The sequence below is a fragment of the Peromyscus eremicus genome, chromosome 8b (genome assembly GCF_949786415.1).
Source record: "Peromyscus eremicus chromosome 8b, PerEre_H2_v1, whole genome shotgun sequence".
NCBI classification, from domain to species: Eukaryota; Metazoa; Chordata; class Mammalia; order Rodentia; family Cricetidae; genus Peromyscus; species Peromyscus eremicus.
In genome coordinates this window covers 47,188,087-47,205,589 of record NC_081424.1, presented here as the reverse complement: position 1 = coordinate 47,205,589, position 17,503 = coordinate 47,188,087, and positions in this window count along the sequence as shown.

The following is a 17,503-nucleotide window of genomic DNA, read 5'->3' as shown; positions in this document are numbered from 1 at the left end:
GCATCGAATGCCACCAGGATGAGTGAAGTGGTGTTTGAGAGGCGGGAAAGACGGAGAAGCAAAGAGATTTGTTGTTGTTTTTTGTTTTGTTTTGTTTTGTTTTCAGTTTGTTTTGCTCTTGTTTTGTTTGTTTGTTTACTTACTTTGTTTTGTTTTCTGGGGGATCACTGTAGGAGTGAGGGGATATAGGGGGACCTGGAGGTGAGTGAAATTGGGGTGCATGATGTGAAACTCCCAAGGAATCAATGAAAAAGTTAAATTTATTTTTAAAAAAGTGCTATGTGCTGACCCAGGTAAGATTCTACTGGATGACCTGAGAAAATATGAAAAAATATGTGAAGAGACACCATGACCACGGCAACTGTAGAGTCATTGTTCTGTCATTGGAAAAAGATACCATGACCATGGCAACTCTTTTTTTTTTTTTTTTTTTTTTTTTTTTTTAAGAAGACGGGGAGGATTCAAGACAGGGTTCCTCTGTGTAACAGCTCTGGCTGTCTTGGAACTTGATTTTGTAGATCAGGTTGGTCTCAAACTCACAGGAATCTGCCTGCTTCTGCCTCCACAGTACTGGGATTAAAAGCAAGCACCACCATCACCCAGCTCAACCAAGGCAACTCTTATAAAAGAAAACATTTCATTGGGGCTGAATTATAGTTTCAGAGGTTTAATCCATTATCTCATGGTGGGAAGCATGGCAACACACAGGTAGACATGTTATTGGAGAGGGAGCTGAGAGTTCTACATCTGGATCAGCAGGCAACAGGAAGAGACTGAGACACTAGGCCTGGCTTGAGCATTTGAAACTCCAAAGCACACCCCAGTGACACACTTCCTCAAACAAGGCCACACTCACGCCAACAAGGCCAAACCTCCTAATAATGCCACTCCCTGGTGACCAACCATTCAAATCTCTGAGCCTATGTGGGCCATGGTTATACAAGCCCCCACAAATATATACTGAGGTTTAAAAAAAGAAAAACAAAAAACTACAAGTTCCAGGACAGGCTCAAAAGCTACACCGAGAAACCATGTCTCGAAACAACACCAACAAAACAAACAAACAAAAAAAAAAAACCTATGGGAGGCTAGAAAGATAATTCAGTGAGTAAGGGCACTGGCTCCTTTCCCAGAGGATCCAAGTTCAATAACCAACACCCACATGGTGCTCACAACCATCTGTAACTCCAGTTCCAAGGAATCTGACACCTTCTTCTAGACACCAAGGCACCAGGCATGTATATGGTGCACACATATATTCAGGCAAAAAAAAAAATCCACATAAAATAATAAAATATTTTTTCAAATTATATGAACTGTTATTCTAGGCAAAATCCCAAGGTCTGATGGTCCTGTTTTCTTGTGTGTAATGTCATTTATTTGAAACAGACATTAACAATAACTTTCTAAAAAGAATCTAATGATGACAGGATGGTTAAAGGGAAATGTGAAGTAATGAATGCTTACATGAAAGTAAGTAAGGCTTCCAGTCAACAATCTCAATTTACACCCTAAAAATAAAGAGCGAACTAACCTCTGGAAACCAGAAGAATGAAAATGAGAATAAGAAAAGAATCTTTAAAAAAAAAACAAACAGGAAATGCATATACACTAGAAAAAAAATCAATGTAATAGAAAAACTCAAAAACACTGGTTTCTTTACCCCTTGTACTCCCTGCCCATCAGTGGGCTTAGAAGTCACTTGGCCATGATGAGCAAGGAAAGTTGAATGATACCCTAATCAATAAACGTGATACATCAAATGAAGAGGATAAAGAACAAAAACTTCAGGGTCCCATCAACAAACGCAGAAACAGGAAAGATGTCAAAACTCGACACACTTTCTAATAAAATCTGTCAGTAAACTAGATAGATAGATAGATAGATAGATAGATAGATAGATAGATAGATAGAGATAGATAGACAGACAGATAGAGAGTTCTACATCTGGATCGGCAGGCGATAGATAGTGTCTTAGTTAGGGTTTCTATTGCTGTGAGGATACATCATGATTAGGGAAACTCATAAATTAATTGGGGCTAGCTTACAGCTTATCATCATGATGGAACATCATGTGTGCATGATGTGCATGCAGACATGGTGCTGGAAAAGGAGCTGAGAGTTCTATATCTGGATCTGCAGGCAGCAGGAAGTGAACTGAGACACACTTCCTCCAACAATGCCACACCTACTCCAACAAGGCCACACCTCTTATAGTGCCAATTCTTATGAACTTATGGAGGAAAATTACATTCAAACTGACAAGATAGATAGATAGAAAGATAGATAGATAGAAAGAAAGAAAGAAAGAAAGAAAGAAAGAAAGAAAGAAAGAAAGAAAGAAAGATAGATAGACAGACAAATAAAGAATATATATGTATGTATATACATATACATGGTATTTATTAGAATGCCTTACAGGATGTGGTCTAGCTAATCCAACAATGGCTATCTACCAAAATAAAGCCCAAGAATCCAGTAGTTATTTAGTCCATGAGACTGGATGTCTCCGATGATCTTCAATGTATTCCATAATCCCTAAGAACTGGGATCTAATGCCAGTAAAAGGATGAACTTGGCAGTGAGAGGAAGGCAAGCAGGCAAAGAGCAGAGCTTCCATCTTCCATGTCCTTTATATAGGCTGCCAGCAGGAAGTGTGGCCCAGATTACAGGTGGATCTTTTCACCTCTACCTCAAGAGATCTATATTAAAAGTGGAACTTGCCACCTCAAAGATCAGAATTAGAAATTGGATCTTCCCACATCAAATGATTTAAATTGGAAAGAAATCACACCAGTGTGCCTAGCCATTTGAGTTTTAGTTAATTCCAGATGTAGTCAAGTTGGCAACCAAGAATAGCCATCACATCCACCAAAATGTTTTCGGAAATCCTTTAAACAAAAAAGAGTAAGGTGTCCAGGAATAAAGCACCCAAGATTAAGCATGTGTTACTCCATGTGTCCTGCATCTCAAACATTAGTGAAACACTGATGCTCTGAAAAAAACAACACAGTGAAAAAATTAAGAAGGAGGATGCAGACTATTCTAAACAGTTGTTTTTTTTTTCCTAAGACTTATTATGTATACAGTGTTCTGCCTGCTGGCCAGAAGAGGGCACCAGATCTCATTACAAATGGTTGTGAGCCACAATGTGGTTGTTGGGAATTGAGCTCAGGACCTCTGGAAGAGCAGCCAGTGCTCTTAACCTCTGAGCCATCTGTCCAGCCCTGAATGTTCTAAACTTTTGGCCAAGAAAAGGAACAGAAAACAAAACCCTCCAGTAACAGATTTCCAAGAGGTAAAGCTGTCCTCACTGAGAGCTTCATCTTCAAAGTCTAAAGCCAGCTGCAATGACTAAGGTAATGTCATCTTGTCCTGACTTTTTGTGTGTCTGCCTAGACACTCCTCACCCTTTCTCCAACAGCCACATCCACCTGGGCAAAGCATTTGGCACTGTCCATGACCCTAACTATGGTCCAGATGTACTAACCAAAATAGCTGGTGTCTTTGCAAGATTAAACATAAAATTAAAAGAACTAAAAAACATATAAATCAAAAACAACTATTGTGGATTGTCTGGAAAATACTGCTGACCTCTCCAGAAAACAGATATTACTAGGCTACCCCAAATACCTCACTGGTATAATCCCCCACCTTGAGCAGTGATGTCGTGATTTTGTCTTTTTAAACCACTGTACACCTCAGCTCAGTCTCCTAGAGACTTTCTCAATGTATAAGTGCCCCAGCCAGCGGGGTGTCAACAGGGGTGACCCACCTGCAAGAGAGAATGAAAGGGATGGGGAGACACAGAAGAAGACAGCAAGACAGGGTTCTGATAAAGCTGCAAATTTTATTCTCCTCAGCAAGGCTTATATAGCATGGGAGGGGGAGGGGGCAGGAAGAAGGGAAGGGGTACACAACATGCCATACACACAGGTGAAGGCAGACGTGCAAGTCTTGAGGCTGCAGGATGTTGTGCTAGGTGGTAAGGTCACTGGTCAGGGCCCATTGTTTTGTTGCTATGATACCTGATCTACCTGACCTGTTCTTTATCTTTGGGGGCATCTGGTTTAGGGCCTGTGGCTTGTTCTCTGGCCTAGCTAGTACTTTTCCATGGTTCATGTTTGGTCCCTGACATATAAGCCCACTCTCATTCTGGCCATTACTTAAACAGACTCAGAACTTTTCATAGATTTAATCAGCCTCATTGACAATGACTAGCTCACGTGGATCATTTCATTAGAAGTCCCCAGCTTCATCTCTATGGTACTCAGCCTTGTTCACTGCCTTCTCTTCCAGGTAGAGGTTTGGGGGTTACCCCCTGATAAACCTTTCAGGGATGTGCTCCTCTCACTGAGTCCAAAGAATTCTGGAAAGGCATCAATATTCCCAAACATGAAAACAGATAAAATCTTTCTGACACTTTTAGGAAGTAAGTGTCTTTACTGAATTCAGTTCTGGTTCTGTTTAAAGAGGAAAAGGCCAAAGAAGCCTCACTGGGATTAGGAAAGAAAATTATGAGGAGAAATTCTTCCTCAGTCCTCCCATGCTGAATTGGGATGAATAGTGGGGACCTGATATTCTATTTCTGTCTAATTTGAGAAACGAGATTTCAGTTTTCCTTGGATGAGTGTGTGGTCAACTGTGTGAGTCCTTTAGAGTGTGAGTGGAATGTTTGGCCCAGGGAGTTGTTTGATTTCTTGATTTTGTTGCTAGTGTTTCTGTTTTGTCTGACAGGGGACCTGGGCTGTACTCTTTCTGATTGACTGGTATTCTGATGGATTTTCTGGATTCGGCCACTAGGTGACATCATCTGCTCACAATTATTTTTCTGTTTTGTCTTTTGATCCCTGGAGATTCAGTTGTTTTCTTAGGATTCCACGACAAGATGGCCCCCCTGTGATTGCTGTTTGTAATGTCTCCTCTGCTCTCCAAGACAGGAAATTTCCAGTCTTATCAATTCACTTCTGGAGAGCCCGTCTAATACTGGAGAGTGGAAAGTGGAAGTCAGATAGACAGAAGTGGTTGCACATGGCAGAAAAAGAATCAGAGATGGAGAAGGAGAAGGGTTCACAACTTCGGTAGAAAGCTTGAGGATAAGGTAACTCTTTTCATTTGCCTGTTCGCTGGCAGATGTTAGATAATTCCCATGAAGCCATTATGTGGCCAAATTTACTGGTATCCGCCCCTATGTCCCATGGCTGCAGTGCCGAGATAGAAAAATGAAAATTTAAAATAATGAACTGGGATCAGACTCCAGTGCCAGGCGTCCCTGAGATAGGAGAAGGATCTATGAATCAGCATGGGTTACTCCTCACTTTGTCAAGAGAGAAGTAAGGGCTGGGAGTGTACGCAGCATGAGGACCCCCTGGAGGTCCTACAGCATTGACCTCCTCATCAAGAGAGCAAATGAGTTGGTGCCAGTGCAGCCCAAGGACCCCCACCCCACCCCATTGCAAGGAATATACCTCAGGCTGCAGCCATGGGAAATGCAAGGGGCCTCATCAATCTTGGCAGCACATGTAGTGGCAGAGGTCATGGTGGCATGAGCACAGTCCCAATGCAGTACCACAGTGGCGGTGGCAGTGGCAGTGGCTGCTGGGCAAATGCATAGCGGGAAGTCACAGGTCCTTGGTATAGGTTTCCGACAACACTCAGCCCCAGACACAGAGTTCATGGAATTTCCTATCCTAGTCCACGGCACCAATGAAAGGATGTTTGCGGCAGCGCTGGTTGCTGCACAGTCACGACAGAACCCAGTGTTAGTTTTTAGAGCTTTATTAGGAGGGAAAGGGGGGGGAGAGGAAAGAAGAGGGCCAGGCCTGGAGAGAGAAAAAGGTGGTGAGGGGAGGGAGCAGAGCAAGGAACAGAGAGAGAGGGTGGGGGTCCATGTCCAGCTTTTTAAGGTGCAAACTGCATGACCACACTGTGCATACGTAGTCACCAGCACCCCCTGATGATGTAAGACACAAGACCCCAAGCTGCGCATGTGCAAGAGTGAGGGCAGGATCCTAACAATTTGTCCTTTGAAAATGAAATTACTTGGGCAGGTGAGATGTCTCAGAGAGTAAAGGAACCTGCCACCAAAACTAATAAGCAGAATTCAGTTTCCAGAATCCACATGGTATGAGAGAACCAACTCCAATGTATGAGTGCACACACACACACACACACACACACACACACACACACACACTGAGGCACTGTTGCACCCACATACATATACATACACACAAAATAAATTAAAATGCAATAACATTTTAAGGGGAAAATAAATTGCCCTTTTGTTTGTTTGTTTTTTCTAAATGGGGTTTCTCTGTGTGGCCCTGGCTGTCCTGAAACTTGTACTATAGACCAGGCTGGCCTGGCACTCAGAGATCCACCTGCCTCTGTCTCCCAAGTGCTAGGATTAATAAAGGTATGAACCACCACACCAGTAAACTGCCTTTTTTTGTTGTTTTTATTTTTTGAGACAGTGTTTCTCTGTGTAGCCCTGACTGTCCTAGAACTTGCTTTGTAGACCAAATTCAACCTCCCAAGTGCAAATTGCCCATTTTTATGCAAGTAAAGTGAACAACTTTCTCACCACTATCAATGTTTTGGTTTTTTTTTTTTTTTCCAGATACAATCTGGGGTAAAAACTCAAAATTGTGATGAAGACTGCCAAGATTCTAATTTCTTATTGTGTTCTTAAGAAATTTTCTATAAAGATATTGTGGAAAAAGATTTGGGTCTGTTGGGCGTGGTGACAGCTAGCCCCATAGAAGAAAGCCAGCTGAAGTTGTGATGGGGACTGGCTATGGACCTGTCTGTCATCTGACTACCCAGTGCGGGCATCCAGAAACCAACAGGTAAAGAATTCCCAACTGTCCCGGGGGCGGGCTTCAGCAAAGCAGGGTGGGGCAAAGCGGCTGACCACAGTACCCAGTGGTGGCTGCGATGGGGAAGGGGAGAACAGGCTGAGGGAGGGGATCTGAAGAGGCCATCAGGTTTCAGAGCAGACTTAAAGGCTACTGGTGGGGCCGGAGGCACTTGGCCACTGAGACTTGCCAGCAGTGACTACTGAAGGAGCTTGGCCTGTGGCGCTGTGGAGCAGCAGACTTGGGCAGGCTACCAGGTAGCAAGGGCTGTGAGGCTGGGGCGGGGCTGTGCTGGCAGAGCGTAAGCAATTCAGGATTTTGCCGCTGTGACTCACAGCAGCACCAGGGCGCAGGCATAGCAGAGGTGTGTGTTTGGTGTGTGTTTTTGCAGCTGGGGTGACAGGCCGGGGGGGGGGGGGGGGCCCGTACAGAGTGCTGGGCTGTTAGTGTTCCTGCAGCGCACGCACGGAGGTTTAAACAGGACGTGAAGAAGAGGAAAGACAAGAGAGAGTGAAAGTTCAGCGAGGGTAAGAGCGACACAGAGAGCTTGGAGCAGAGAGCAGACTAGTGGCGTCACCTTCAGGCGACAGGACCAATTTTGGGTGTAAAGAGCAACAATAATATTGGGTATGAGTTGTCTAGGTAGAGGAGCACTTTCAATCACTAGTGGAGGCCAGTGAGCCAGGGCTGAGGACTGAGGGCATCCCCTGGTTTCGAATGGCCGTAAAGGGGCCTCAGGGAGGGAGGGGTCATCATCCAATCACCCTCACAGAGAGGAGGAGCACAAGTGTCCAAAGAGAGATCCAGGGACCCGGTGACAGGATTTTCAGCAGGCAAAAAAAAAAAAACAAAAACCACGGACCCTAGATTCCAGCAGTATAGTTACAAAAGTGGAAGGGAAGCTTGCCAGCCACACTGAACTGAATGGGATGTGCTAATCGGGAGCGTTGGGGTGTAGGGAGTATGGGGGAAAGGTGCCATTTATCCTCTGTTTGGTGGGGAGAGCAGGCGCCAGAAGGTCCTGAATGTGAGAGAACTGGGTTGGTGGGGTGAGTCCTGCAGACCTATCTGAGTCATTATCCGAGTCACAACACCAGTGTAGGGGAGGTCGGCCCCCCAGAATCAGTACAGGACATACCCAGACACTGAAATCTTAACACAAAGGAGATTTATTACCGGAGGGGCAAAGTCCGGGGGCGGGGGAGGGGGGGTGGGGAGAAGCAGAGGCAGCAGCTGCAAGCTTGGCAGCAATCGATAAAAGCAAGAGCAAGAGCAGATGTTCGGTGGGAGTGGATTTTAAGGGGAGAAGGGGGCGATCTGTGCAAGGGTGAGTTGGTAAATCCTGATTGGACATGTTAGCCAAATAATGAATTTTGATTGGTGGGCCTTGGTGTTTTGTCTCTTGAATGAGTCAGTGGCCAAATAAGGGAATGGACCTTGGGGGCTAGCTTTAGGAATGTAATCTAACGTTTTAGCAAGGAAGGGAAGGGTAAAAGGCCAAACCCCCCAGTTGCCATGCTCGGACCTGCTAGAGCCCTTCAGTCACCGGCTATGGACCTGTCACCTGACTACCCCGTGTGCACATCCAGGAACCAACAAGTAAAGAATTCCCAACTGTCCCCAGGCCTCAGCACAGATGATCACCACTGTTTGATGTGGTACAATCTAACTGCTGAGAGAAGCCCATTTGTCCATCTGTCTGACCCAGTCATATGCCTCATCTGAGTGCCAGATTTTTGAGGGTCAAAACTTGGAGTCTGGCCATCGTAAGAATCTAAGCTCTGTACTCACCCCCATTGCACTAATTAAGGGAAAAAAAGGATAAATAATGAGGTCCCCCTGTTAGGGAATAACCATTTTGTACACTGTGAAGATGTGTCACTCTGATTGGTTTAATAGAAAGCTGAATGGCCAATAGCTAGGCAGGATTTCCAGGCAGAGAGGATGCTGGGAAGAAGGAGGATATGCAAGGAGACATGGAGCAAACGGGATGGGCAGTACAGAGATAAGGTAATAAAGCCACAAGGCAAAAAGTAGATTGACAGAAATGGGTTAATTTAAATTATAAGAACTAGTGGGACAAGCCTAAGCTAGAGGCCGAGTTTTCATAATTAATAAAAAGTCATTGTGTGATTATTTGTGAGCTGAAGGCCCAAAGGAAAATGTGTCTATATCCCTCTGTGGTAGTTTGAATGTAATTGGCCCCCATAATCTCATAGGGAGCAGCACTATTAGGAGGTGTGGCTTTGTTGGAGTGGGTATGACCTTGTTGGAGGAAGTGTGTCACTGTGGGGGTGGGCTTTGAAGTCTCCTATGCTCAGGATACCACCCAGTAACAGTTGACTTCCTGCTGCCTGCTTGATCTAGGACTTCAGCTACTTCTCTAGCACCACATCTGCCTGCAGGTCGTCATGATCCCTGCCATGATGATAATGGACTGAACCTCTGTAAGCAAGCCACCCCAATGAAATGTTTCATTTATAAGAGTTGCTGGGGTCATGATGTCTCTTCACAGCAATAGAAACCCTAAGACACCCCCAAACCCCAAGATCACCTTCTAGGTCCAGACTTGAGGTTTAGCTTTAAATAGAAGGCAAGAAGTCTGCATAACTAAGTGGCCATGTTCCATGTGAGGTCCCATCCATCACTGACCATCTGCCTTGCCAGATGGCCTGAAAACTTGTCAGAACTGTGTGAACTCTCTTCCTAGGAAACAAGCTACTTCCCTGACGGGCACAAGGCCACACCCTTGCCCTTTACCCACTGTGTCTCTTACCCACTGTCCTCGTTAGGATTACTATTGCTGTGATATAGCAACATGACCAAAAGCAACTTGGAGGAAGAGAGTGTTTATTTGACTTACACTTCCACATCATCGCCCATCACTGAAGAAGTCAGGACAGGAACTCAAACTTGGAGGAAGGGGCTGACTGACGCAGAGACCATGGAAGAGAGTACTGTAGCAGGAATCTTAACAGGTCTTATTAATAAAATCAAACCTGGGCCAGGTATTGGGGTGAATGCTGGAAGATCAGAGAAGCAGAACAAGCCACAGCTACCTCACCTTGCCAGTTCCTCAGCTGATCCTGTTTCCTCAGACTGGAAGCCTCTGAATCCTCATCCAGAATGAATCTCAGCTGAACTGCTGCTCAAAAGCCTAAAAGCTTAACCAGCTAAAAGCTTCTAGTTTCTGGTCTTCACGCCTTATATATCTTTCTGCTTTCTGCCATCACTCCCTGGGATTAAAGGCTCACTTTCTGGGATTAAAGGCGTGAGTCACCAGGCTTGGCTGTATCCTTGAACACACAGAGATCCAGGTAGATCTCTGCCTCTGGAATGCTAGGATTAAAGGCATGTGCTACCACTGCCTATCCTCTATGTTTAATATTGTGGCTGTTCTGTTCTCTGACCTCAGGTAAGTTTATTAGCGTACACAATATTTCGAGGAACACAATACCACCACAGAGTACTGCTTACTGTCTTATCTCCATGGCTTGCTAGATCAGCCTGCTTTCTTGTAGAACCTAGGACTACCAGCCCAGGGATAGCACCACCCACAATAGGCTGAGCCCTCCCCCATATCATTAATTAAGAAAATACCCTATAGCTGGGTCTTATGGAAGCATTTTCTCAATTGAGGTTCCCTCCTTTCACATGACTCTAGCTTGTGTCAAGTTGACATAAAACTGGTCAGGATACCTACCTTGTCCCTTATCTATTTTTTTCTTACCTACCTTATCCCTTACCCACCCTACCCCTAAACTACCCTAACCCTAGCTCACCTTGCCTTTTATACACCTTACCCTTCAACCAACCTGAGATGTAGCAGGAGTTCCTGAGCAAAGCTGGTTGGAGTCTAGAGTGCTAGCACCTGGGCTTTGATCTGCTACCTCTGCCTAAAGTATGTAAACCTTATCTGGGTGCTTCCTAAAAGGTGCAAAACCTATGCAAAATTTGGTTGTAGAAGGGCTCAGGAAACTGAGATGTCCTGTGACTGGGAATTGCTTTGGCGTTTGTCTCTTTGGGGAGCTTCAGATAAGAGGTTTTGGTATTCACAAATTGACTTGCTAAGGTGTAAATTGTGTAGCAATAAAAAAAAGCCTTTTGCAAAACTACAGTCAGTCATTTCATCAGAGGCTGACTCCCCTGAGGCCTCAAAGGCTAAAAATCATCCTAGAGTGAACCTGTTTCTTCCATGGACCACGTGAAGGGAACACCCGCCACAACAAGATTCCTGATAAAACCCAGTCCCTTAGGGTCCATTGTTTCAATCGTCTGATGACACAAGTGTCTCTCCTTAAAACATATTTTCTCCTGCCAATGTGGTTACAACCTTGATGGTCCTGCATCTCACTCTGACACAGAATATGCATCCAGGGACCAACAGGCAGTTGTGAGCCAGCCAACATGGATGCTGGGAATTGAACTCAAGTCCTCTGCAAAAATAATATTCCTTTAAATGCTGAGCCATTGTTAGGGTCTGCAAGAAATACTGTAAAAGACCACCACTCGTGATGCAATCAGCAACAACGTTTATTACCAACATGTTGGGATCTAACCATCTGACAAAGTGGCAAAATGGTGACCCTAAGAGAAGCTCGCAGGTTCCTTTTATACACAGTTGAAGGAATTCTAAAAGCATTTTGTGATCATTGTATCTAGGATTGGCTTATGCAAGTAGCAATCATATTAGTATATCTGTAATTGGTTAGAGCTAGCAGGGGTGGGCTAAGGCTATATAAAGCTTTTCCATTCTTGATTAAGTCTGGACAAGTCCCAGGCTTTGTCCTTATTTGGTTATTACCTGTGGGGAGGGGAATGGGTTTGGCCCAGGCATAGCACATGTAGGAACTGAGGCCTAGTTCTTAACTGAGTTATTATTATGGTATTTGCCTGGCCTTCTCATTTCCCCCCTTGAATAGTGCATCATTTCAAATCCTGGAGATGCTTATTCTAAGTTTACAGGCTTGTATTGTTGCTTTAACACCATCAGTTAGACCATGGAGATATATTTTTGATAAATCTGACTAAGGCATTAATTATATATGGTCCACAGGTCAGAGCCAACAGAAAGAGGACTAAGAGCCCAGCTAAGGCTGACAGGAGCGTAGTTAACAATGGTGACCAGTTAAACAGGGATTCATACCATCCTTTATTTTGTTGTCAATCTTGTTGTCTGGCTAGCAACCTCTTTCTAAGTAGGGCCATGGAGTTCTTAACAACTCCAAAATGGTTAACATAAAAACAGCATTGCTCTCCTAAGACCCCCTTGTTGAAGGAACAATAGGTCAAGGCTCCTTCTATTTTGGAAAATTATTTCGGCTAGAGAAGAGAGCGATTCCTCTAAATGTGTAATAGATTTTTCTACGACAGTGACATCTACATCTATTGCCATTCACAAAGCCCTGTAGTTCTGATCTTTGAGTACAGCCAGATTATGAATGATTTATTTAGAAATAATAATTTCAGGGCTGGAGAGACAGCTCAGAGGTTAAGAGCACTGACTGCTCTTCCAGAGGTCCTGAGTTCAATTCCCAGCACTTACATGGTGGCTCACAACCACCTGTAATGAGATCTGGCACCCTCTTCTGTGTACATAATAAATAAATTTTTTAAAAAAATAAATAATGATAATTTCTTAAGGCCATATAATACCTCTTTGGTTCTGCATAAAAAAGGCCAAATGTCTTATCATACTGCAGAACCATTTTAATTAATGAGTCCATCAATTGACAACTCTGGGCTCATTTCTTTGGTATGTCAATGGGCATTATAGTTAGCCATTTTGTCCCCTATGCCAGGGAGTTTCCTTTTGACTCAGAATTTCAACCTATGATGGAGCAGGGAGCAAAGGATGACATAGTCTCTTCTGGAACTGCTTTGAGCTGACATTGGGGTGTTGCTGTCAGCCCAGGAAGGCTGAAAGGCTAGTCAAAGGCTGGACAATTGGGCATTTATCAGAAGCAGTGGTTATCTGATCCAGCTGTAGAGACGGGGAGCAATTACATTGCCTGGACTAGTCCACATTAGCTTTCAGCAAGTCCAGAGCTCTTAGTTGTTTGGAACAGGTTGTAGTCAGCAACTGATGCTTAGATGTGTCTGCCAGCCAAGTGGAAACCTTTTGAGATTAGTTTAACTACAAACAGAAGTTAAAATGTATGAACTTATTTGGAACTTTTAGGCCCATAGTCTTAGTAGTTGGGAAGGGAAAGAGTCCTAAGACCAGGAGAGAGAAAAATGCCATCCTCAGGAATTGACAGGTAGGAGGGGAAAACTTAGGCTGTACTTACCTGGAGTATTTTTGACCTGTGTGAAGTGGATCCAAGATTTATGACTTTTTCAGTCCTCTGAAGCTTATATGAACTCTTATTTTACACAATGACATAAATGTTTTAGATATATTAGTATTACCAATCTTACTGAAATCCATATTGTATAAAAAGTAGGTAAAGGGTATCTGTAAAACAGCAGGAATAGACTCATACCTTTGAGTCCCAGCAAAAACAAAAGATTTGGGTTTAAAGCATGTATATTTTCCTTCTGTCCAGAGAGCTAGGTTTAGATTGGACAGAGATGGCTTTGGCCTGATGAGAAGCACCTTTAAGTTTATAGTTAGAGGACAACCAAAAGCAATCTAAAATCTTGAGCTTGTGACCTAAACAGTAAGTAGTAATTGCTCTATTAGCTTACCAGAACTCTATTAATGTTCAACTCTGAACTTTTGGAATCTTAATATAACAATATCATAGAACGAGAAAGAAATCTGAAGCATTTTCCATATCTTAAATCATCTATTTATACCTGTGTAACTTGTATTTACATCTTGAATCGTTTTCTGAGTCCCTCAGAACTTACTTAAGCTTTCATATCTTAAACTTTCATAGCTTCAGGCCTTTATATATCTCAGACCCTCAGAATTCACATAGACTCTCATATCTTAAGACCTTACATAAACTTTGAATCTTAAATTACTTTCTCAGACCCATAAATCATTTACTCAAACCTTCATGACTTATTTAAATTTTCATATCTTAGGACATTTTCTTAGACATAATCATTTCTCAGAGACATAAGCAGCTATTATCAAGAACAGTCATTTCAAATCATATTTGAAACCAAGACTTGATTTTCACATATAAAATGAGCTAACAAGCTGACTACAGCCTTATGGAAAAATCTGGTTGTCAGATGCTGCCAAGCTGGCAAAGTTATAGGTAGCCTAGCCATCAATACTGCCAGAGATCTGAGAATGATAAATCATACCTGAGTAAACAGAAGTGCAGACCAAGCAGCTTCTGAATCTATTAAAAATGACAGAGACTAGTCCACTACCCAGTTAGCTATCCCAGGCTCCGTGGTCTCCATAGCATTGGAAGGCAGAGGTATCAGGACAGCATCAGTTTCTTAGGCTGTCAGGCCCATAAGGTGAGAGTTTTTCCTATAGAAGAGGAACATGGGAAAGACTGATCTTACTTTGTCTAGGCAAAGGGGAGCAACCAATTCTCCAGTGTCCTGGTTGTCCACAGTCTGGACCAGGTCCCGGCAGCAGGTGTTGCTGTGGGGCATTTCGTCCAATGGTCAGGGTTATCAACAATGCAGGTGGAGTTGTTGTGTTCTTCTTTGGAGACCTTGGGAGTCATTGCTAGGTGCTGGGTGTCTCTGTCTGACATAATAAGCTTTTCATTAAGCATTGTAAATACCATATTCTGCAGATCTCTGAAGCATTTGAAGACTGTCTATCTATTAGTTACGTCTGAATAGACAAACTTTGTTTCTAGTTACTTGTTTTAAGCTCTACTTTGAAAATATATACAGGAGACTAAGTAAGGCTTATCTCTTTTATAATTTATATATATAATAATATATAATATATAATAATATAATTTATTATATTAGTACTTAGCATGACTACAATTAAAGAACTTGATCATTTATAAGATGACTGACTATTAACTTGTGTTCCTTAACAGTCTACAATAAGTTATCAGCTTTCCTAAGACTAGGACATTACATTACATTCCTGTCAGGTTTAGCCTTAAAAATAACAATTTTTGAATTGTTTTGATACTCTTTTAGTATCAAAATAAAACTTTTAATCATAGATAATGGGCTCAGTAAAGGAACCAAAATAGCTGTTTTGTGGGTGAGAATGGAACAAGTTTGTACCAAACTAAGGCTGTCTCCAGAGAAGGCAAGGAAAAGCAACAGGGGGAAGATCCCCAGGGCCAAATGGGAACAGAAGAATGGGGGCCTGTGAGTTGGGGTATGGCCTGTGAGTTGGGGTGTAGCCTGTGAGTTGGGGTGTGGACTGTGAGTTGGGGTGTGGCCTGTGAGTTGAGGTGTGGCCTGTGAGTTAGGATGTGGCCTGTGAGTTGGGTGTGGCCTGTGAGTTGGGTGTGGCCTGTGAGTTGGGTGTGGCCTGTGAGTTGGGGTGTGGCCTGTGAGTTGGGTGTGGTCTGTGAGTTGGGGTGTGGCCTGTGAGTTGGGGTGTGGCCTGTGAGTTGGGGTGTGGCCTGTGAGTTGGGTGTGGCCTGTGAGCAGGAACTGAGGGAGGCTGGAGGCCAGCACTGCCCTTGATAAGCCAAGGGGGCACCTGCCCAAATGCCTGACCCTGGGAAAAGGACCCTCTTGGGGGACCGGAAACTCCATTATAGAGTGTATAATTTATCAAATACATTATTTATCAAGCATATGTTTCCACTTACCTAAATTCTCTAGAAGCTTGGTGTTGAACATTTGACAAAGACATAGGTGCTTAGGTGTAAATCTCTAAGCTAGCTCTTGTTCATCTGAATAGACCTTTATAACCTTAAATTATCATCACCATATAGAGCACATTCTAAACCAAGGTGAATCACATGTACAGTATGTTGTAACAAAACTAACCTTACATTCCTATCATCATACAACAGTCCATACCAGTGCTGCTGTTCGAGGTCCAATGGCAGCCATTCCTGATACCACATAGAAACTTAGAGCCGTATTTATCTGAAATGGCTTCTTTAGAGTATTGCTTTTTGCAGGCCAGAGTTCTGCATTTGTTTTGCTTTCGTCTTATAAGCATTTTTCCCTATCCATAGACACATGTATATCCTCAGACATTACAGGAGCAGTTAGACTGCAGTTTTCATTTACAGACCATAGATGAAAACAGGTTTGAACTTTTCTATGAAACCCTGACTAGCTAAAGGCTTAAGTCCTGCCATTTAATAGAAAGCCAGTCATATAGAATCCTGTAACCCAGAGGGCTGTAACATGATGATTAATTATTTACCTGTATTTTAAATTATACATTATATTTTAAATAAGTCTGACATGGGACCTCAGTTCTCCTCCGTCTTTTAAAGAGCATGACTCCATTTCTAACATAAACATTTTGCAGTGAAGAATCACCAGCTATTTTTTAAAATGAAGAAAACAGCCGGGTGGTGGTGGCCCACGCTGGTAATCCTAGCACTTGGGAGGCAGAGGCAGGTGGATCTCTATGAGTTCAAGGCCAGCCTGGTCTACAGAGCTAGTCCAGGACAGGCTCCAAAGCTACAGAGAAACCCTGTCTCAAAAAAACAAAAAACAAAAAAAAAAATGAAGAAAACAAACCAGAATTATCGTAATATGGTCAAATTTCTAACATATTTTATGGTTTCTTTTCAAATTCAGTATTCACAGGTATGAGAAACCAAAGCAAATATAGTTCACATCCGATCTAGCCTTCTACAACTTTCTATATATCCTCAGGTCAGGCTTTTCCTATTTCTGCTCCTCTGATTCAGCCTGACAGTTTTACTTCAGACAAATTCCTCTCTTCTCTTCTCTTCTCTTGTCTTCTCTTCTGTTCTCTTCTCTTCTCTTCATGATTTCAGTCTCCTGCCTTCTCTCTCACTTTCAGATAAAATGAAAACTTGTATCAAAGTCCTTCTTTTGGTTTCCTTCAGTAGCCTAGAATATGCTATGATACTTTAAACAAAAACAGAAATGAAATATACATATACCATAACAAAAATAACTCTAAATTTGCATCAGCACATCAGCATGAAGCATCTAAGACTAGCAGTAGTTTTTCTTACCTTAACCAATAATAATTTGTAACCAACCCCTGTAAATGATCACAAATATTTATAACCCTAGTGGAGGGAAGTGTCACAACAGGGCCACTGTAGCTTAGCAACCATAGGTAGTGACTCCCCGCCCCTTGCAAGAGCTGTAGACAGGAAGTGACTCCAGAGCTGGCCTGAGAGTAACTAGCTAATACAGATTAGAGTGCATGTTTCTGGGGTTTATTTTGTCTTTGTTTTTGTTTTATTTCTTAAGAGAGAAACAAGAAGTTGGGTGGGTAGGAAGCTTAGGGAGGATCTGGGTGGAGTTGGGGGAAGGGATAGAATATGATAAAAATATATTGTATGTGCTTCTCAAAGAATAAAAACATTTAAAAACACAAAACGGTGAGTCCAAAATTAGTAATAATGAGCAGTTTCTACATGTGTCAGGTACCCTTCTAAACACTTCATGGGCACTGACTTAATGTCTGTGAAACATTGAACATGGGTTACTATAGACTTAAAGTATAGACTAAAATTCACATACTGAAACCTAATCCTCAGTGGGATAGTATATGGGGATGGAGGAGTGTGTGTGTGTGTGTGTGT